The sequence below is a fragment of the Mytilus galloprovincialis genome, chromosome 3 (assembly GCF_965363235.1).
Source record: "Mytilus galloprovincialis chromosome 3, xbMytGall1.hap1.1, whole genome shotgun sequence".
Taxonomy (NCBI): Eukaryota; Metazoa; Mollusca; class Bivalvia; order Mytilida; family Mytilidae; genus Mytilus; species Mytilus galloprovincialis.
In genome coordinates, this window is record NC_134840.1 from 104,982,013 (window position 1) to 105,004,873 (window position 22,861).

The 22,861-nt window shown below is 31.4% G+C and overlaps 1 long non-coding RNA gene across 1 annotated transcript; it reads left to right on the top strand.

Moving 5' to 3' along the window:
• Positions 1-16,626: 16,626 nt before the first annotated feature.
• Positions 16,627-19,660, top strand: LOC143069653 (uncharacterized). Its single transcript, XR_012976451.1, has 3 exons — positions 16,627-16,735; positions 18,451-18,538; positions 19,434-19,660. It is a non-coding gene; the product is annotated as an uncharacterized LOC143069653 (long non-coding RNA).
• Positions 19,661-22,861: the final 3,201 nt, after the last annotated feature.

The following is a 22,861-nucleotide window of genomic DNA, read 5'->3' on the forward strand; positions in this document are numbered from 1 at the left end:
TCATAATTTGCTGTTCCGAATACCAAAATGTATTACTTTTCTTTTCCTTTATTTAATTTACTATCTTTTGCGATAATAAGAAGTTTCGTTTTATACATTTTTTAGTTGTTTCTATATGCAAGTGTTTGAAATAACATCTCAACTTTCAATGAACTTAATATTTCCACGATTATAAAATACGTTTACAGCTGGAATACACACATCATGAATTATATTTCGTAAAAAGTCTAGCTTTGAATTAAGTATATCAAATAAACCCTTTTACGAAGATCTTTCCACCGTTTTTATTTCGAAAGTTTCTTCTTGTATCAAAATGAATTGGTTATTATCGGAGAGACAATTATTAGTTTCACTTCCAAAATATTTTGCTTTTGGTTTAGAATTTCAATCGTACATTTTTGTTGTTGACAATTATTACAGTTTTGCAACAATCTGTCAAAATCGTGGTTTTGAACTATCTTTAGGCTTTTAATATTTGTTCATTTGTTTATTATTGTTAGAATCTATGAGCTTCTAAGTTTATTTTCTTAATACTTCTATTGCAATCATGTGAGAAATTTCTCTGTAAAATCAATTCGAATTCAAAATGGTAAATCATCAGATTTATCATGATTCACAGTTTCTTTAAAAGTATACCCCCTAACTCTTAAGATGATATATTTTCAACAGCAGCGTATCCTAATTAATGAGAGTGGGTTTAGTACTTTTAATTAACTATAATTATCTAATTAAAACAAACACACAACATATGTTTTGAATAAGAGCCATGTTTTTCAAATTATGAAAAGAGTCAGATGGCTTGTATAAGTATTCAAAGACATCAGACAGAATGACGAACTGTAAACTAAGACCAGAAGAAGTGTAAGTATATATTTAAACTTGCTAGAGATACGTAACTTTGTCATTGGTTTACATGTGTGCGCCATTGGTTGTTGTTGAATGGTTTCATAACAGCCAGAGGCAAATATGTCATGCATAGTTAGGCCGACTGGACCATTGGTATCACGGGGTATAGAAAATTGACAAAACTTTTTAGGAATTTGGTCCTCAATGCTCGTCAACTTCGTACTTTATTTAGCCTTTTAAACTTTTTTGGTTTCGAGCGTCACTGATGAGTCTTTTGCAGACGAAACGCGCGTCTGGCGTAAATACAAAATTTAATCCTGGTATCTTTGATGAGTTTATTTACAACCACTGGGTCGATGCCACTGCTGGTGGAGTTTGAATTCCCCGAGGGTATCAACAGCCAAGTAGTCAGCACTTCCGGCTGAGATGACAGTATCATTGATATGGTCATATTTCATGTATTTATAAATTAACTGTTCACAAAACTTTTGAATTTTTGAAAAACTAAGGCTTTTCTACCTCAGGGAACAGATTGGCAAAACTTCTAAGAATTGGTCCTCAATTCTCTCCAACTTCGTTCTTTATTTGGCCCTTTTAACCTTTTTGGATTCGAGCTTCACTTGAGTCTTTTGTAGACGAGGCGCACTTCTGGAGTATTAAAAATTAAACCTGTTGCCTTTTGTTAGCTATTATTCGTGTGTTTCTCTGTCCTATATGTCCCCCTATTGATTTGTATTGTAGTCCTGTAATGTTATGTTGTCATTTTAATGTTATATTTGACAGTGCCATTAAAGCGGGAGATTTGGCATGCCTCAAAACCAGGTTCAACCAACCATTTTATTCCTTAAAAAATGTCCTGTACCAAGTCAGGAAAATGGCCATTGTTACATTATAGTTCGTTTCTGTGTGTGTTACATTTAAACATTGTGTTCTGTTGTGTCGTTTGTTTCCTCTTATATTTGAGTGTGAATTAGCATTGCTATAAGACGTGTCACGGTACTTTTCTATCCTAAATTCATGTATCAAGTTTTGATGTATATTTGTTATTCTCATCGGATTTTGTCTAATGCCTAGTTCGTTTCTATGTGTGTTACATTTTAATGTTGTGTTTCTGTTGTGTCGTTGTTCTACTCTTATCTTTAATGCGTTTCCCTCAGTTTTAGTTTGTAACCCGGATTTGTTTTTTTCTATCGATTTATGAGTTTCGAACAGCGGTATACTACTGTTGCCTTTTTTTGTAGACGAAACGCACGTCTGGCGTAATTACAAAATTTAAACCTGGTATCTATGATAAGTTTATTTATTGACAGAGATTGAAAGAAATAACTGCTGTTAGGGAGTGATCGTAATTCTGCTACACAAACCTTGCAACAACTTTTTAGGGTCTATGTTGCCTGTTCAAGTCAAAATCTTTGTCCCTTTACAACATACCATTATTTTCCAATGGCAGACAATTTTCGCACCCTTTGTCCATGTCGCTTTGCCTTTAAAATCTAATTATTATATTTCAAAATTCTGTAGTTGGTTCTCTTCCTGAATCAGGATGTTTGCAATAATTTACCACTGGAGGTTAAGCAAAAAAAAAAATTGATTCGTTAAGCAGTGATATCTAAGGTATGCGAGAGAGAGAAAGTTACATAGACATACGAGACATAGACAGGAAAGGAAATACAATATAATACGCTATATTATTGAACCAGTTAATGGTCCATGCAGAGCATGAATGACAGTATAACAGTCATAACAAACAGTGAAGACCCAATGAACATAACAGTACGTACAGTAAATAACATAAAAACTCTCGAGAAAATTAGGGTGGTGATAAAAAAACCACGTCATCTCCCTTTGAATAGAAACTCGAGACCAACAAATGGACTAGTAAAATACTATTAAACGCTATCCATACCTTATTTCCAAATGCAAATCGTTTATCTCAATATCTCATAACAAATCTAATTCAAATGTATTCAATGTGTGTAGTCGTACTTTATTTGACCTTTTTAACTTTTTTTTATTTTAGCGTCATTGAAGAGTTTTTTGTAGACGAAACGTGCGTCTGGCGTAAATACAAAATTTAATTCTGGTATCTATGATGAGTTTATTTTATGTAAACTTACAATAATTACTTAACTACAAAATGCTACAAATGTAAAACAAATTTCGTTGTCTATTTTGTTAAATAAACTCAGAAAAGTGACTGGCACAAAAAATAAACCCACGAACAAAATAAACCCTTCTTTAGTCTAATCAAGGATTTGTTTAGTAACATCTTAGTATACAAATCATTGGTATAATGGTTAAAAGGTTGAATGTTGGTCGCAGAAAAGCCGCCATATGAGATTTTGAAAAACCTTGTTTTTAACAATATCTTTTATTTAATTCATGACATTTACAAATACTGATTGGCAAAGTGGAATGGTTGACAACAACATAACTCCCTTAAATAAAAATTTGACTAAAAACGTTTTGAATTTTTCTTATAACAGTTTTGTAGATACTAAGGCTAAAGAGTTTATAGCAACAGCCGGTCTTATTAATATTTTTACACATCAACTTTGTTTATTGAACAACGCAAAAGTTTGCAAATTGATTAACGAATGCATTCAATATAAATGATTGAATAACAAGTGTTGATTACAACCACTTCATAAAAAATAATCAAATATTTGTCTGAGTAAAACATTTGTAAAGTTTGACAGATAAAATAACGGTATATAGGGTCATTAATGCATGCTATATGAATTACAGGAAATGCACTTTAAAATATACATGTAATACAGTACAAAAGTACATTAGAGGAACCTGCATATTGTTCTAACCCCAAAAAATTACACCACAGTTCTATTGTTATACTTCTTAGTTTTATATCGGAAACAAGTTTTAATTGAATAGAACTATTGATACGAATAAAAAATAAAAATTGATTTTGACCAAAGGGTGTGACGATAGGGGTTTCTGGAAACCCCTGCTTCTACATTCAAGAAAACCAAGTCCATTGTTATTCATAACAATAGTAAATAGCATGAACACTAGAAATTATTAATAGTGTTCACTACCAGTTGTTTCAAGATATTAAAAATGCACATTTTAAGGAAATTCTAATAGCGAAAAATAATAATTTTTAAAAAAAAAGTGTGGTATGATTGCCAATGAGAAAAAATGACAGAGATATTATAGGTCACCATACGGCCGTCAATAATGAGCAAAGCCCATATCGCATATTGTATTGTATGTTGAGCGTGTCCGGTCGTCGGGGTACTATCCAAACACATCGTTTCATCAGTATGTTCGAAAAGGAATGCTTGTTTATTCTGGAGAAAGGGGGGTATTATAAAACCGTAACATGTAAAATACATTTATGATTACATTCATTAAACTGATACAGGTAAGTACTTTGGGTTATAATATAGCCGTAATTTTTAGTCTCTTCTACCAAATCTAATACTTGACTCAAAAAGAATGTCGTCGTCTTATACCTGTCCTTATTGACAACTGCATAAAAGGAGCATGATGTATTTATTTTTTGTGTAATAGGAATGCACGAAAAGGTCCACCTTGAGCTGATGGTCCATATTAGCACATGAATTTAACGAGAATATGCAAAACAGAAACTTTGACATTTGTTAAATTTAAACACTTGTAACAGTTTGAACAAAGATAGCCAAAGTAAGGTTAGAAGTCGGGTTTCATGTACCAAAACAATATTTCTTATAAATTATCGTTTGATTTTGTCAATAAATATTCGTTCTTTTTCATTGTATAACCAATGTTAACAAAGATATGGTTTAGCATCGGGTGTAAGTTAGTTATACACCTCGGGATACGGCGTGTAAAACTTTCCCTCGGTGTATTACTATTACTGAAATGCTTATTATTGATAGCTTATAAATGCTTGTTAACAGGGCAAAGAGTTTTGAAACAATTTTTATAGGATATAGCCTGCTTGATATAATATTGAAAATGTTATAACCGTACGATGGTCGATAGTTCAATAGTTATCAAAAGTACCAGGATTATAATTTTAGACGCCAGACGCGCGTTTCGTCTACATAAGACTCATCCGTGACGCTCAGATCAATCCAGTTTCAAAAATAAAAATGGTCCTCCTGATATAACCAATGGCCTTAAAAGTGGTTCTAAAAACAGACAAACACACATATTTAATTTTAAGCGAAAAAAAAACCCCAACAAAACTGGTATGCAAGATAAAAACTACTTTACAAAGTGTTTCGAGAAAAATGTTGGTTTTGTACATCACTTTTTACAAAAACAAATTTATGAGTTACACACATCTCCCTATAGTGTAATCCGAGACATTTTATTTTGAAATCGCAGGTTGGTTGTGTGGTTGATAAGCATTTGGATAAAGTAATGTTTTAAATAAAGATAACAGTAGTATACCGCTGTTCGGAAGTCATAAATCGATTGAGAGAAAACAAATCCGGTTTACAAACTAAAACTGAGTGAAACACATCACCTATAAGAGGAAAACACCGAAACAACATACACACTCAAGTGCAACAAAAACTAAACGACAACAGTCTATGAGATACTAAGGTTAAGGAGTGTATAGCAACAGCCTGTCTCATTAGTATTGATACACATCGACTCTATTAATTGAACATTATACAATATGTAAATCTTATATGTGAATAAAGAGTTGATGATTCACAACCGTGATCAACAAATGGTGAGGCGTATTGGTATAGGTGCATCATATTTACGTGCTTTATTAGCAGTAATGTGGAATAAAATTCCAAAACAGAAATAAAAGATATCAAATAAATAAGATGCAAATGTGCATTATAAACTTGAAACATTATTTTAAGTCGTAATTCTGTAAATGTTAATTTTTTATTTAAGAATAGCTACATTGATCGAAGATTTTCACATTTTTATTAAAATGCCGGGCTCGATATTATATTCCCTTATATTTTTTTTTATAATTATTCATTTTGTATAAAACAGTATAACTATATTATAATGTGATACATCGTCGTTGATTTTCCTAAAATAGTTACCACTGGGTGTTAATCAAATCTAAAGGTATTCAGACATTTTTATATATTCAGTGGTTATTTCCAAGATTCAAAGCGGAGCAACTCAAACTTTTATTTTGTTTTGTAGCTGTATTCTTGTGTAAAATTTGAATTGTTTGTTTGCAATAAGAAATCACACGAGGACTAGCAAAATGAAAATTAAAAAATATTTCCAGCAAAAAGTTTCAATCGCATCGTTCCATGAAAAACAGATTCATATTTAATGCATTCTTATTTTATGAAATTTAGGTTTACTTATGAATAATTAAGTAATTGTTTAACTATGCATCTTATATTCAATTATACCCGCTTTATTGTACAACAGTTCTATCTGCATATGCGTCTCTTATTTTAGGATTTAGGATACAAAATAATTCTTATTTTAGGGTTATAAAGCATTTAGGATATCAAAGTAATTCTGAATCAAGGGTACAAAGCATTTGAGATAACAAAGTATTACTAATTCTAATTTAGGGTGCTCAAAGCATTTAGGATAACAAAGTTATTCATATTTCAGGGTAAATAAAAATTCAGGACAACAATTTTGAAAGTAATTCAGATTTTAGGTAACGAAGCATTTAGGATAACAACGTCATTTTTATTTTAGGGCTACAAAGCATTTAGGATAACAAAGTAATTTTATGCTATGGTTACGCTAGTACATGCCCTCCTTAGGGTTTTATTTTAGGGTAATAAAGTATTTTGTTTGGTACTTCGTGTCGTCTTGATGAGTCAAGACTTTTATAAAAGGTGTCCTTTTTTTCATATGTTGTGTCGTTTAACCACCTTCACTGGATAGGAGGGTTGAACGCCCACAAACATGTTTTCTTATTTGTTTTTAGTAAAAATCATCTGTTGTTTTTGTGTTTTGAATGGGTTTTACATTTAATGCCAGAGCATTTATAGCTTACTATGCGGTTTGAGTTTATATAGTGTTTAAGGCTACACGATGAACTATATTGTATAGTTGTTAAAATCCTCGTCCTAATTGTTGGCAATCATACCACGTTTTGTTTTATATGTAGATCTGAAGATCAAACTTAATAGAGTTTCTTAAAAGAAGAGAATTCATGTATCCATAAGTTGTGCGTTTTATTTTTCTACCCCCCTTCAATAGAATAAAAAATCACTTAAAAAGCTGTCTAAATTTGATAGAAATCTATTATCTAACCTTTGGCAGTTTTTTTATCATTGGTTTGCTGTGTTTGAGCTTTTGATTTTGTTATATTAATTTATACCCTGACGACTTCTTCCAGAAATGTCTAGTTCATTCTTCCTTAAATTGTTCCATTTTGCGATGAAAATGTTTTCCTGGGTATTGATTGAATAATTATGATTTTACACGTAATTTTGTTTCTCTTCAAAGACCCTAAATGCAAAAATAAATGAACTTAATTGACATTTGAAAAATTATTTCCTTTATGTAAGGGAGGGGTGAAAGAATTATATCATAGATCGAAAATAAACTGACAATGTCATTGCTAAAAAAGAAAAGGACAAGCAGACAAATTATAGTACATAGGGCACAACATAGAAAAGTAATGACTAAGCAACACGAACCCCACCAAAAACTGTGGGTGGTCTCAGGTGCTCCGGAAGGGTAAGCAGATCCTATATTATAAATGTTTCTATTGAACTCAATTACCTTCATGTCCTCATTTGTTACTAAACGAAAATCGGTCTAAACATCTATATATTTCTTTTTACTGTAAACCAGTAGCGTTGTTTTCTTCTGTTTCGTTTGTTTAGTGTCTAGCGATCTTATAATTTTTATTTTTAGCCATGGCGTTGTCAGTTTATTTTCTATCTATGAGTTTGACTCTGGTATCATTTGTCCCTCTTTTACAATTCTGAATACACGATAGGTTTCGCTTAAATTTATCAGATATGATTTCAACAGAAGCATCATGCTTATTCTTTACATGTAAACAACTACTAACAGTTATAACAATATTCTTACATCTTCAATGTTTAACACACATAAATGAACTCATGATATGATTGCTATCATACTAAGTGCGTTCGATTAAGCAATTAAACAGTGGTCCATAGAACAGTAAAATGCACTTATGTATTGATGTGATACGAACAGTGCTTGTTTAAGTTTGATATACAGGAAATGTTTGTCTTTCAACTTTACCGGAATAGTGCATTGAAAACAGAAATGATTTGTTGATTATTGTAAGATTACCAAAGTAAAGACCTTTGTATTAATTTTGAACGTTAAAGTGACATTGGATGTTAATTTAAATCACATATCTGCAGTATCCGGTAATTGAACAGGTCTATTTTATGACCGTTTACCTCGAGACATTAACCATCAAAACCAAGGAGTAAACAATTCCAAGACTCACAAAACCAAAGGACATTTACATCAACAGTTATAAATGATTAATAAGAAACAACACGAACTCCACTAAAAAAACGGGAGTGAAATCAGGTGCGCCGGAAGGGTACACTTTTCATTCAATACAAGTACAGACAGTGACAAAGACACAAGTGAAATTCTTTAAGATCGTATGACCCTAAAGCAGAATACTACCAGATGCATTTCCTGCTCTGCATATATAATTATAAAATCATATACGATTAACAATTGCACAACATACATACATCATTCATTTCCAAACCTAATTTGATTGTGAGATATGCAGTTAATTTTCCTGATTTGATTGATGTATAGGGTATCAAATTACGCACTTACAAAAACATTAAAACTGTCAACATTGTAGAACCATATATGAAATAAAATGTTTATCAAGACAACAAAAGATCGGTGATAGCCCGGATGCAAAGGGGAACTTAACGTTTTTAGATCGATAAGGGTAGATTTCGAATGTGCCACTTGACCAACGCCTATGTAAAATGTTCAAGTCTCAATTCATAGATGACGAATCCAATCTTTTGTTGTATTGTAAAGGCTATGAACAATTGAAAACAACACTTTTAATTCCATATTTTAAAATACAACCCGTTATTTTTCATAGCTCGTGACATATCTTCAATATGTGTATTATGTAAACATGCGATCGGAACTTATCTACAAAATGCCGCAATGTGAGTTATTACAACAACACATTTCATTTTTTATTTATTTCGTTAGAGAAAACGTACGTTCATATAATAATAGTTTTCTCTGTATAACATTTACACTCATTTATTAAGTGTATATTTTGCAGTTATTATATCATTTAAGACATATATGTATCAGGTAGACATGTCCAGTGCTAGGTGATAATCTTGGTAAAGGGGGATTTAAAAAGAAAAGTTATAGAAGCAGGAGGCATGACGGTCTCGGCAAAGTCGTCATATGGAATTGTCAAACACCTTTTTTTAACGGTATCTTTTGTTCAGTTCATGACAGTTACAACTACTTATTGGCAAAGTGATTGGGAGACAATAACATAACAAAATATAAAAATAAAACATATTTTTCTAAAACAGTTTTGTAGATACTAAGGTTAAAGAATGTATAGCAACAGCCTGTCTCATTAATATTGTTACGCATCGACTCTGGTTTTTGAACAAAATAAACATATGCAAATTGATTAACTAATGCATTCTTCATATAAAAAAACTCACATCTTTGTATAGGAAAAACATCATATTCATGTATGCATAATAAATGACAAGAAATACCCTTTTATCGGTACATGTTATCCAGTGCAGTGGTACATGTAGTGGAAACTATTCTATTTGAAAACTATGAAAATCAAATTGTTCGTCACTGGACGTCAAGCAAACGCCAATCAATCAATTTGAAGTTACTCAGACAGTGATTATTTCCAAGCTTTAAAGTGGAGCAACTCAAACCCCTTATTTTATTTTTACTATCTGTCTTTTTATATTCTTGTGTAAAATTTGAATTGTTAATTCGCAATAAAAAGACCGATTTAGCAACCCAATCTAAAAAGTAAAACACAAAAATACTGAAGTCCCTAATCAAATTTCAAAATCAAAAGCCCAAACAAATCACACCAATGGATAACAACTGTCATATTCCTGAATTGGTACAGGGGCATTTTCTTATGTAGCCAAACCTCTCACGTGTATGACAGTCGCATCGAATGACTTTATATCGACAACGATGCTTGAACAAATCAAACAGACAATAACTGGTATAAATATTGACAATAATTGGTATAAATATTGATTTTGTTATCAGTAAATTAAAAGCTAACTAAATATTACTAGTATGTTATATACATATACATATTCATGGATTTACAATCTGTCGATACCTGTAACTTGGCATTGCACAAGGTCATGTTTTTCTCTGGCTGTTTATGACGTCTTTACACTAAATCCATTTGATGTTGAATGTGTACGGATTGATAGTTTAGTCTTAGATATATGATTTTTTTATTAGTTGTTAGTGGCTTTTAGCTAGCTGTCAGATAACTGCGAGTACTCTCAGATCTGTTCATTGTGTCGTTTTGTGTCGGGATGTATAAGTACACGGCCACGTCCACTTGTATTTTTGTCCATCTGAGTTAAGCCTTTTTCAACTGATTTTTATAGTTCGTTCTTATGTTGTACTGTTATACCACTGTCCCAGGTTAGGGGGAGGGTTGGGATCCCGCTAACATGTTTAACCCCGCCACATTATTTATGTATGTGCCTGTCCCAAGTCAGGAACCTGTATTTCAGTGGTTGTCGTTTGTTTATGTGTTACATATTTGATTTTAGTTCATTTTTTAAAATAAATAAGGCCGTTAGTTTTCTCGTTTGAATTGTTTTACATTGTCTTATCGGGGCCTTTTATAGCTGACTATGCGGTATGGGCATTGCTCATTGTTGAAGGCCGTAGGTGACCTATAGTTGCTAATGTCTGTGTCATTTTGGTCTCTTGTGGACAGTTGTCTCATTGAAAATCATACCACATCTTCTTTTTTATAAAATAGATAAAAATGTCAAAAATAGGGGTACAGCAGTCAACATTGTGTTATAATCTTTATCACAATTAAAACAAATAATTATTTAATAAAGAAGCACAAAATGACGTAAACACCAAACATATTAGCAATTAATTAAAGAATACAAAAATGTACAATAGTACAATAACCCAATGAAGGGATGTAGAAGGATAGAGCCACGTCATATTTACAGAAATGTATTTGAAAAGATGAAATTAATGTACATCACCACAGAAATAATTTCTTTTTAAAATACAAATAAATTGCAAATAACAAACTAGGAAAACAAAAAAGGAAGATCAATTCTCGTTGCAAAATATCACAAAAATTAGGAAATACATAGGGAAAAAAAGAAACAAAATATGATTATTAGTAAATGTATGAAGTCTTATTGTTTTACAATGCTTCAACAGATGTTCACAAAACAAGAACGAGGAAATGTTTTATTATATTCACAGCATGAAACCGCACGTATTTGTTTTTTAATTTCTACAGATATATCAAATCTTTAATTTAATTGATTCAATAAAATGATTTCGTTTAGTTGACAATAATTGAATATAATAGAAAGAAAAACAAACGATTTTTATACAATGTGAGAGGCAACAAGAGAATTATATTAAACAATTGCCAATTCTTTTTAATATGAAAATATCTCTGATAGAATCGAATGAACTTTAAAGGAAGTGAAAGGATGCTTCGGAAGATTAATTGTCTCTCTCATCGAACATCATGCAAATTCGTATTGTTCTTACAACCCAAGGTTTTCGATGGGGATAGTGTGGCTCAGCCTAGTTTCCAATTTTTTTTTATTATTCTGTAGAATGCAAACTGTCATTTTTTTGTCGTTTTTCGCATATTATTCATCCTTTTGCCTCTGTTACAAACATCTGGTGCAGGAAAATTGGTACCGTTAATGTTATTACTAACACTTGGTCGATGCCTCTGTTGGTGGACTAATTGGCACAAACTAAATTAAAAGTTGGACAAATATCTTGTTCAAGATAAGCAAATTTTTGTATTTTCTTAAACTGGACATGTAAAATGCAATGATTTATAGGACTTGTATTTTGTTTACACTTTGATTAAATAATTCTATTAAAATTTTACATAGTTTTTAATTGGTAACTTTATTTCATCCATATTTTAACTTCCATAAACTACACCTTGAAATACATATAAAGTCTTAAAGAGGTCAGAAGACAAACAGCAAACTCTTTATAATGCCATATTCAATTGAAGTCAAAATAGTCAAGAGATCAATGCTGATAAAGTGTAATGGGTCATAACCAGTGACACAATGTTCATGTATGTGTGTTGTGAACTTTCGTGGTTTTTGAAGTTTGAAGTTATCATTTTCTAATATATAAAACAAAATCCTTTCTAAGAAGTGCTTTAGTTGTATCAAATGTTAATTCATTCATATCATTCAAAATGTGTTTTTTTTTTAAATTAATTGTAATCAGATGTAATCATGATTACTTTGCTAATGTAATCATTAATTTAATCAGACACTTTCAGAAATGATGTAATCATTAATTTAATTTAATCGTACAAATGACAAAGTAATTGTAATTTAATCAATTACATTGAAAGTAATTGGACCCATCTCTGCTCCCTCATGCAAAACTCTGATTCCTTTCACGGATGTGGCTATACTATTTGGACCTTTTGGATTATAGCTCTTCATCTTTTATATAAGCATTGGATTTCAAATATTTTGGCCACGAGCATCACTGAAGAGACATGTATTGTCGAAATGCGCATCTGGTGCAGGAAAATTGGTACCGTTAATGTTATTACAAAATCATCGTCGTGTAAGATCTTGGCAAAGACGTCAAACACATCCAGCATCGTAAAACTCCCCGATTGTAACATATGAACCAATAAAAATACAAATGACATTTTTTACGGCAACATAATTTCTGAAGTTGTACATTGACTACGTGTTATTTCCACGTCTCGGAGATTCTAAGCTATCCCCGTCTTTGTTCCAATCATACTCTTATGATACTTCTCAGACGAATAACATGGAAATAACTGTTATTCTTGTGTTGGTTGTAGTTTTCATTGCGGTTAAAGGTAACTGTTTATTTTCATTTTTTTTTACTTTCTTCTTACTGAAAAATGCATTTACAAATGTATATCATTGTTGGTAGAAGTTGGATCGTATCGGAACGAGTGGTTTGGAATCAAATACTAACACAGCTAACATAGTTTGTTTCTATGGTTTTGTCACTGTATTTAAAAGAAATTACATAATACAGTAAAATGAAATACATTTTTTCTAATGTTCACATATGTTCAACAAATACTTTAAAATATCTAAATGTTAAAAGATTCATGACTTTTTTAAAACTTTTTTTTTATTTATTTTTTTTTTATCGAGAAGAGTTGTTTCCGTTGATGGTGTGTGGACCATAATTGTATAATTGTCATGAATTGTAAAAGTTTTTTTATCTCTAACATTTGAACAAAAGAAATTCCTAAAGAAAATCTAAATTATATCAGAACAGTGACGAAGTCAAAATTCGAATACAAAATAATATGTAAAGACTAATGATACAGTTTAGTTTGGATTGTTTGGAAAACACAAAACATTGCAGAACAAAACGTATCTTCAAAAATAATAATAAGTAGTTAAATAATTAGAATAAACTCATCATAGATACCAGGACTAAATTTAGTATATACGCCAGACACGCGTTTCGTCTACAAAAGACGCATCAGTGACGCTCGAATCCAAAAAAGTTAAAAAGGCCAAATAAAGTACGAAGTTGAAGAGCATTGAGGACCAAAATTCCTAAAAGTTTTGCCAAATACAGCTAAGAAAAAGAAAGAACCAACTTTTACACAGTTTATTTTGTTATCTTCAATTTTGATATTAGCATTAACAGATGTATAAATGTCATTTGCTGAGAAAAAGTTTGGTTTTCATCATCCTACTATTAGCGAAATTATATAAAGCAAGTCATGAATAGCCTTTCGGTTAAACTGACATTGTTTATAAGCACTTTTATTCATAAATTTCTTGACATAAATTATATTTCCTCGAAATTTATTAAAAAATCACATATAGTTTTCAAGCAAATTTTTACTTTTAACCACATTAGAATGAAGTAAACTCTTATTTCTATTGATGCAATTTATAATAAAATAAGGGAATAAGTTTTGATTAAAAACATTTTGACTGAGTATTGGGTAATAAAAATAGAGATGCGTTAGAAACAATATAATGTTTTACATATATATTAACAACAATATAATATTTTACATATTTCAACAACAATATGATATTTTCATATTTCAACAACTATATAATATTTTACCCATTTGAACAACAATATTATAATTCACCTTATTCAACAACAATATAATATTTTACCTATTTCAACAACAATATGATATTTTACCTACCTACTGACATTTTAAAAAGTACAAACGTATAAGTATGGTTTGCTCATGACTGCAAATAGTAGACGTTTCAAGATTAGGCTTCTATTTGTCTGTACAATATTTGTGTTTTGTGGAATTTTAGGTCCTCAATGCTCTTCAACTTTGTACTTGTTTGGCTTTTGAACTATTTTTATCTGAGCGTGACTGATGAGTCTTATGTCGATTAAACGAGTGTATGGCGTATTAAATTATAATCCTTGTACCTTTGATAACTATTTACAGGTGAAGCAAACATTGCATGTACTGGGATTTATGGAGGATATTGTTCGGACTCTAAAATATGTAGTTCGTTAGGAGGGAAAGTAGAGAAACTGCCTGTAAGATGTAAATGTAAAAAAGCATGTTGCAAATGTACTGGTAAGAAACTAACTGATTACAAAAGTATAATAATTAGAAAAAAATTGAAGCATTTTATCAGAAAAATTACACTGGTTATATAGCAGTTTAACAAACACTAACTTTGATCATTTAGAAGCTTAATATTCCGTTAACAACACAACGTAATTAAAACGTTTAACTGATTTTATAGAGTTATCTCCCTGTAATGTTAGGTACCACCTTAACATTCATGCCAGGATAATGATATATTTGATTACCGTTCAAGAACAGTTATAGACGACCCTGGCAAAGTTTATGTGTTGATTGTATTTGTGAATCTGGTTTGTGCTGAACATTAACACCAATTGTATGTGCAATCAAAGTTAGCCTTCACTTACCATGCAAGAGCATATTCTTTGAGGTTAGTGAATAAATTTGGATATTAGAACATTCGAATGATCTGTTAGAATACATACAAATCCAAGTCTTTAACCTCTTTAAATAGTATATCAACATTTGACTTCTATGCCCTTTGCACTAGTATATCCAGCTGCAAACTTTTAGACAGATCGAATGTTGTCATTTTAAAGTTATAATTAACATTGCCATTAAAGCGGGAGGTTAGGCATGCCACAAAACCAGGTTCAACCCATCATTATTTTCTTAACATACCCTGTACCAAGTTAGGGAAATGACCATTGTAATATTATAGTTCGTTTCTTGTGTGTAACATTTTAATGTTATGTCTCTGTTGTGTCGTAGTTCTCTTATATTTGATGCATTTCCCTCAGTTTTAGTTTGTAACTCGGATTTTTTTACTCTATCGATTTATGAATTTCGAACAGCGGTATACTACTGTTGCCTTTACTTGAAGAACTAGTTCAAATCTCTTTCATAAAAAAGAATGACCAACGTGGATACAAATACCTTGTTAAAACCATTCGGATTATAACAAGAATTCTCAGAACTGAAATCAAGATTCTTGCTTTTCATCGTTTTTCGTATTTGCCATGGCGTTGTCAGTTTTTATTTAACTAACTAGTTTTGAACGACCCTTTGGTATCTTCGCCTATTTGAATAAAAATAATTAGAAGAAGTTTATATGAAAGCCAATGTGACTATGTTTCACAAGAGAACACATGGCATTGATTTTATAGAAAGTATTCGTAAATTGTCAATTTGTTACTTGTATCTTTGCAATCCCCAAATTCGTAATTCGTAAATTGTCAATTTGAAACTTGTATTAAATACTTTCAAAGTTCTTAATTTCTAAACTGTCAATTTGAATTTGTAACTGTGTGATTTCATAAAATCTTCATTGGTAAATTGTCAATTTTTATATTGATGTTTTGTAACTTGTAACATGTTGATGATATTTAACACTTCGACATTTCACACATTGACATTAAACGAATCGACATGTTACAAGTAAGAAACATCAATATACAAATTATTTTTATGTCTTTATTATAAGTAGATTCGAATTTTAATTCTGTAAAATAAAGGTAACAGTAATATACCAATGTTCGAAAGTCAAATCGTGAGAAAACAAAACCGGGGGAAACACAACAGCTATATTAGGAAAACAACGAAAGAACAGAATCACTTCAGTGCAAAAGAAAAAACAAACGACAACGCAACACACATCGAAACGAACTATAAGATTAAAACTGCTATTTTCCTGACTTGGTAAACTATTCCTTATACATCACACATCAACATCACATATCAACATCTCGAGTGAGAACTCTGTTAATACCTCTACATTTTATTCCTTATACATCACACATCAACATCACATATCAACATCTCATGTGAGAATTCTGTTAATACCTCTACATTTTATTCTAAGATCAATTACCTGCCGGTTCAACATCTCGTACGAGAATTCTGTTAATACCTTTACATTTTATTCTTAGATCAACGCCCTGCCGGTTCAACATCTCGTGTGAGAATTCTGTTTATACCTCTACATTTTATTCTAAGATCAATGCCCTGCCGGTTCCACATGTATGTGAGAATTCTGTTAATACCTCTACATTTGATTCTAAGATCAATGCCCTGCCGGTTCAACATGTATTAGAGAAGAAGATACATGTAATGGAATAATAGACACAAAAGGATGTTGTGGCAAAAGGGTCTGCTGTACACCAACTACATGTAAGTTGTTTACAAATGAAAAGATGATAGATAATGTCCGGAATGAGAGTCTTTTTGAATAGAACAATCAATACCTGAATTCCTTCAGAAAATCAAACATGGCGGAATTTTGATGTCGATGGAATTTCTTGATGCAAGATTAGAAGCGCATACATGATTTTTTGGAGAAGTTTTTCTTCGTTGAACATTTCTTGAAAACCATTGCCAAGTTTTAATCAGTAAAAAGTTGTTGATTTTTTTCTTTTTGTCACGACTATGGAATAAAAATTGAAATTAAGTCAGTTAGAAATATACTGACAGAATTTAGTGCACGGTCTTTTGAGAACAATTTTGCGCCATAAAATTACTTTTAAGTCCATGAAACTTCTGAACAGTTAGTCATTACTCGTTAGCGACCACCTTTGGACCCAGTCAACCTGTAGTTTAATGTCACGTCATTGCAATATAATTAGGCGACGTCATTTGCAACACAGAATAACGACTACCACGTCAGTTTTATTACCAAGTCGTTGAATGTCATGGCAGGCAGATTTAATTAAGCAATGTTTCTCATATGCTGAAATACCACATAATCCACTGTATAATAGTTTTTTTTAAAGGTTTCAGTGTACACCACATTCGTATTAATGCAAAATCAAATAGGTAGGAATGGGCCAAATCAGAAGGAAGAAAACTTGACTAAAAACATTCCTATCAGTATTGATTAACCTTTCTGTCAATAATTTAGGGATTTTAAACAGCTGTATTTGCCTTTGACGATTGACACGGCCAATAATGAAGAGAAAACCATGATTTTAGTGCATATCACATGCTTTAAACTCTAAGCGTTTAATCAATTCAACCATCGAATTTCAAACTTACCTTAGACGATAAAGAATGAATCAACTTTATAATGTATTGCATACGTAATGTGTATTTTAAAATGAAAAACTAAAAAAAATAATCGAGTGTTGCGTTTCTAAAGTCTGTCTGCATATAAACTTCGTCATATCAATTCAGCAGACTATGGACACACACCTTTATTTGAGGCATTTGTTTACTGTTACATTGATGTATACTCCTTATTTTTTCATACTTTTACATACGTCTTAATTTACTTTCCCACTTTTTTCTATTTAGAATTGAAAAGAAATATATTCCTTTAAGGTAGTTGTTTTTTGTTGCAAGGAAGGATTCTATCATTAAAAAAGCACGCATACAAAATGATAAGCCTGGTATCTATGATGAGTTTTTTTAATTGTAAAAATGTACATCTGGTGGAGTAAATTAGTACCGTCAATGTTGGGACAAGAATAAGTTGATATGGTTAAACATAATAAAGGCAACAGTAACCTACCGATGTTAAAATTTATTTATGAATCTAGAAGACAAATCAAGGAAATTAATTAACACTAAAAGGATTGAGACCGGGTATTTCGACAGGATAAGCGTCTCCTCTTATACCCTCATCAACCGCCACGAGAATCAACAATAAGTCAAAATGTTTCAATCGGGACAAAAACATGACGTCAAATATTTACAGTATTTAGATAAATATCAACCTTAAACAACACATTCTAAAAGCGAAAAATACAATGAAGACTTTAAAAAATGAAGTCTCAGAAGGAACAAAATATAAAAGATGAAAAGACAAAAAGTACATTTTTTTTTACAAAAATTGACTAACAAATGATTGTACTTGTATCCCTTTGAAAAGCGACTTAATAATTTTACAGGTGTAACTAACTGTCCTCATATTTGTTATGATCCCTGCCATGCCAGCAATGTAAGAGAAGGAGAGTGCTGTGGATCGATATGCTGCTAGTAAGTGCAAAATATCAAACCAAATAATGTGACTTTTTGACCACACAACACATGTTTTTGAAATTAGGTTCATACTGTCTGACCCTGTTAGAATTAGAAAAAAATGGTTAAGATATGTTTCTTTTTGTACAGATGTTTTAGTATTTATTTATATATATATTCTATAAGAACCACCAACATCATATTTATCATGTATGGTGAATGTTATTCCATTTTAGAATTTGAATGTTGTTCTTTTCTTAATATACATACATGTACTATTGTTTAGTCTTCAACAACTTCTTACTTTTGGAATACTGTTTAAAATGAAAGACTGGTCAAATGAAGTTTTTGTTAATAATATTTTGATAGTTTTACATTGTCGTTTACTCTGTATTATAATATAGTATTTCACATTTCTATAGATTAAAAGCTTTACCGGGTATTTCGCACAAAATTTCGCGTATATTCTAAAGTTGAACACAAACGCTCTTCAATTTAAAAGATCATTATTAATTTTATAGGTAATCAGTTTAAATAAAGAACATTCACATGTGACGAGTTAGAATGGCATTTAGCCGTAAATATTTGTCTTCAAACTTTTTTCAACAAAATTTCCTGATTTTTCTTTCTTTTGTCGATGGTTTTAGAACGGGAGAATATGTACATTGCCAAATTGCAGCTGTTTATAAATACATAAATATTCATAAACATCTTATGACATGAACATTCGTATAGTATTTGCAAAAAAAGGGTTTTCAACCAAATATGCATTACTTATTCAAACGTAAAAAATGCGAGATTTTCTGTTTTAGTTTAAAATTAAAAATATTTTGATAATAAGTATTTCGAAATTTATATTACATGCATTAGCTTAAACTTTGCCATTTTAACAAAACCCATCTTATCGTTTTAGTCAAGATATCTGATCCTGGAAGTCTACAGAACACAATGTCATGTGAAAATGTCTACAGAACACAATGTCACGTGAAAATGTCTACAGAACACAATGTCACGTGAAAATGTCTACAGATTACAATGTTATGTGAAAATGACTACAGAATACAATGTTATGTGCACATGTCTACAGAATACAATATGATGTGAAAATATCTACAGTTATAATAAAATTATATAATTGTATTGTATCAATTATTTTTAATTTTAAGTATGACACATGTAGCACATAACAGTTTTAATCAGGTTATCTAGATACCAAAATGTTAGTAACCACATTGGAGACTTAAATTCCAAACGAAACAAGTTAAAACGGTTAATCTCGTAATGATTATATTTGCCATTTAATATTTTTCATATGGAGGTGTGGTCTTCCTTTGTATTTTGTCATTGTCACGGTGGTTTCATCTCGAATTTTAAGATCTTTAGTCACTTTTGCGTAATACAAAACATGGAAGTCATTTACGCGTTGGGTATAATGTTTTCACCCATCCGTCCGTCCGTCAGTCTCTCCGTCCGTCAGTACTGTTCTTGTCATAGCAACTTCACTGAAACCACGGTACTGAAATTAATGAAACTGTAGAGAATAAGGACATGATATGTAGATATCCTATCAACAGCAAATAATGATTACAGTTTTTTTTTTATACTGCACTCATTCTATTTGAGCAGTCAAAATGCGTTGACTGTATATTTCTATGTCATATACAGTCACTGACCCGATATCACTTTTCCTCATGAACATTCAAATAGAAGTTGCCGAAATAACATTTAATTATTCATATGACCTCTTCAACCTGTTCCTGTTTCCAATGCATACAACGATGCGTGGAACGACTCAACCTTGTTATTATTGGAAAAACATATTTCATTTATTAATAATATTTTTTGTTTGCAACCTATAGATCCTTAATTTGTTATGCTTATGGTGGATATTTTAGTCCATACTCAAATGATTTCGTTCACCATCGAGTGTGGATTTCAACAGGTAAATGTACATTTCATTGTGTTGAAAATTTCTCCGTGAGCATGATATGAGGCCGTTTTAAAGGGGATTTCCCCAAATATTTAAATCAAATAAATAACCTTAACGCATTAAAAAACAATTGAAAATGTTTCTTTAGATTGCAGTATAAAGACAATAATAGTGCATTGACTTGAAATATCAACGAAATAAGGATTCGGCCCAAACCGGGGAAAAAGCTCGGCACAGCCTCGCATTTCCCCGTTTCTAAGCCTTATATCGTTGATATGTCAAGTCAATCCACTATTATTGTCTATTTCTAGGAGTTGAACTTAGAATTTTGACCTAAATATATTACAGCGCTACAGTGGTTGCACCTAGAATTTTAAGATCTTTAGTCACTTTTGAGTAAGATAAAACATGGTGTTTTTTGGAAAGAGCATACAACTGAGGTAGTTGTTTCTTCAGCGTAATATATATAAAAAAAAACATGTTAAATATTCAGTTTTGTTTTCGTTTTTCCGCATTTCATAAGTACTTAGATACAGACATACATGTAACAATATGAAAAACGTTACTCTTATATTTAATGCGTTTTTTTCTCAGTTTTAGTTTGTTACTCCGATTTTGTTTTTTGTCCATGGATTTATGAGTTTTGAACAGCGGTATACTACTGTTGCCTTTATTAGATACATCATTTCCTTAAAAAGTTCCACCATTTTTACAAAAATGCTTATACTGAAGATATCTCAGTATAGTAGTAAATCAATGATTTCATGTCCTCAGCTTTACACTAGAAGTCAAAAGCCCTCCTTTACCTATAATCATGTCTGAAGGATTGAGTCATATCTTAAGTAGAGTATTTTAAGAATAACCTGCTCCTGAGATAAGTTTCCATACAACTGTACCCCCTGAAACCATTCTCACAAAAGACTTAAGACAAAACAGAAAAAGAAGGGGAAAAAAATGACCCCATTTTGACAGTCAACTGCAAAAAGATCCGTAAACAGTAAACTGCGATTGTATATGCTTCGAACTAGATGCGTGGAACTGTCGTTGTGTTTTGAACTTAAAATCTTGACGATCTGTAGTTGTGTCCTTGCTACTACTGGTTCGAAATTTAGCACTAGCCTTTGGCTCCAGGTCACGTGATGATGTTAAGTTATTTGAAATAACGATGATGTCGTAACGGAATTGATGTAGAGTTTTTTTTATTTTGAGAAAATTGAATTGTTTATATAATTATCTTACATATCATAACTGCACCCAAGCGAAATTGTAAGTTTCTTACAGAATAAGACAGTAGAACTGGGGTATTGAAGAAGACGTTTACAAATGTTTTGGAGGTCATTTTGCGTGGGGTATAATATTTTAACCCGTCCATACGTCCGTAAGTCTCTCCTCCGTCAGTCATATTCTCTTCATCGCAACTCCTCTGAGGTAGCAATACACAGTTAGGAGTTTAGTTTCGCATTTTGGCCTCGGGGGATTCTTCAAATATGAAAGTTATTGTGTAAAAAAAATCCTTTTTAGACAGCTGAGTAGTAATTTAGCCTTCAAAGATGGTTTATTGGCTATTTTCTGTTTAACTCCCCGTTTTTTCATAGTTAGACCAGCCATCGGTCCAGAAATTCATGTAATGTTTACGAACATTTTTTTTCGTCACGAAGTTTTTGACGCAATTTTACAAAAAAGTAAGATGAAAGACATTAAAACTGGATTAACTGAAAGATATATTTAAACAGCTTCAGAAAAGGTATTACTTTAAGCAATTGAAATTCAACTTTTAGCCAAATTTTTGGGAAATATATGACATCTTTTTCCCCTTTTTTCAATATTTTATAGAAAATAAATGCAGATTGTTGCTATGGATACACTCAAAAGAAACTATATCTATATTCTACCATTTTATATACTGGATATGAAATCTATAGAAGATTTTGATTACATACATATGCACATATATGACACAAATAGTAAGCTTAATATTGCAAGAAAGCAATGAAAAGGGGATGGTAAAATTTGTGAGGGCAAATTTTGATATTTTTTCCTAACTGTTTATTGCTACCTGAAACCTCACAGCAGAAATTCATAAAACTTTGTAGATAATAAGGACATGATATGTAGATATCCTATCAACAACAAATGATGATTACAGTTTTTTGTAGTAGTTATGACCCTTAGAATAAAATTTGGTCTAAACTACTGCAAATAAGCTCAACCCTCCTACCATACAACTGAATTTCATAGAACTTCGTATATAATTAGGGCATACTATGTGGATGTGCATCATGATTCCATATTTTTTCAAAGAGTTTTGCCGCTTGGAATTTTAAATTGTAAGAAATCTATTGAGTTATGCCATTTGCACCTGATGTTTTGTACTGTAACCCCAATGTCCTAGGTTAGGAGAGGTTTGAGCG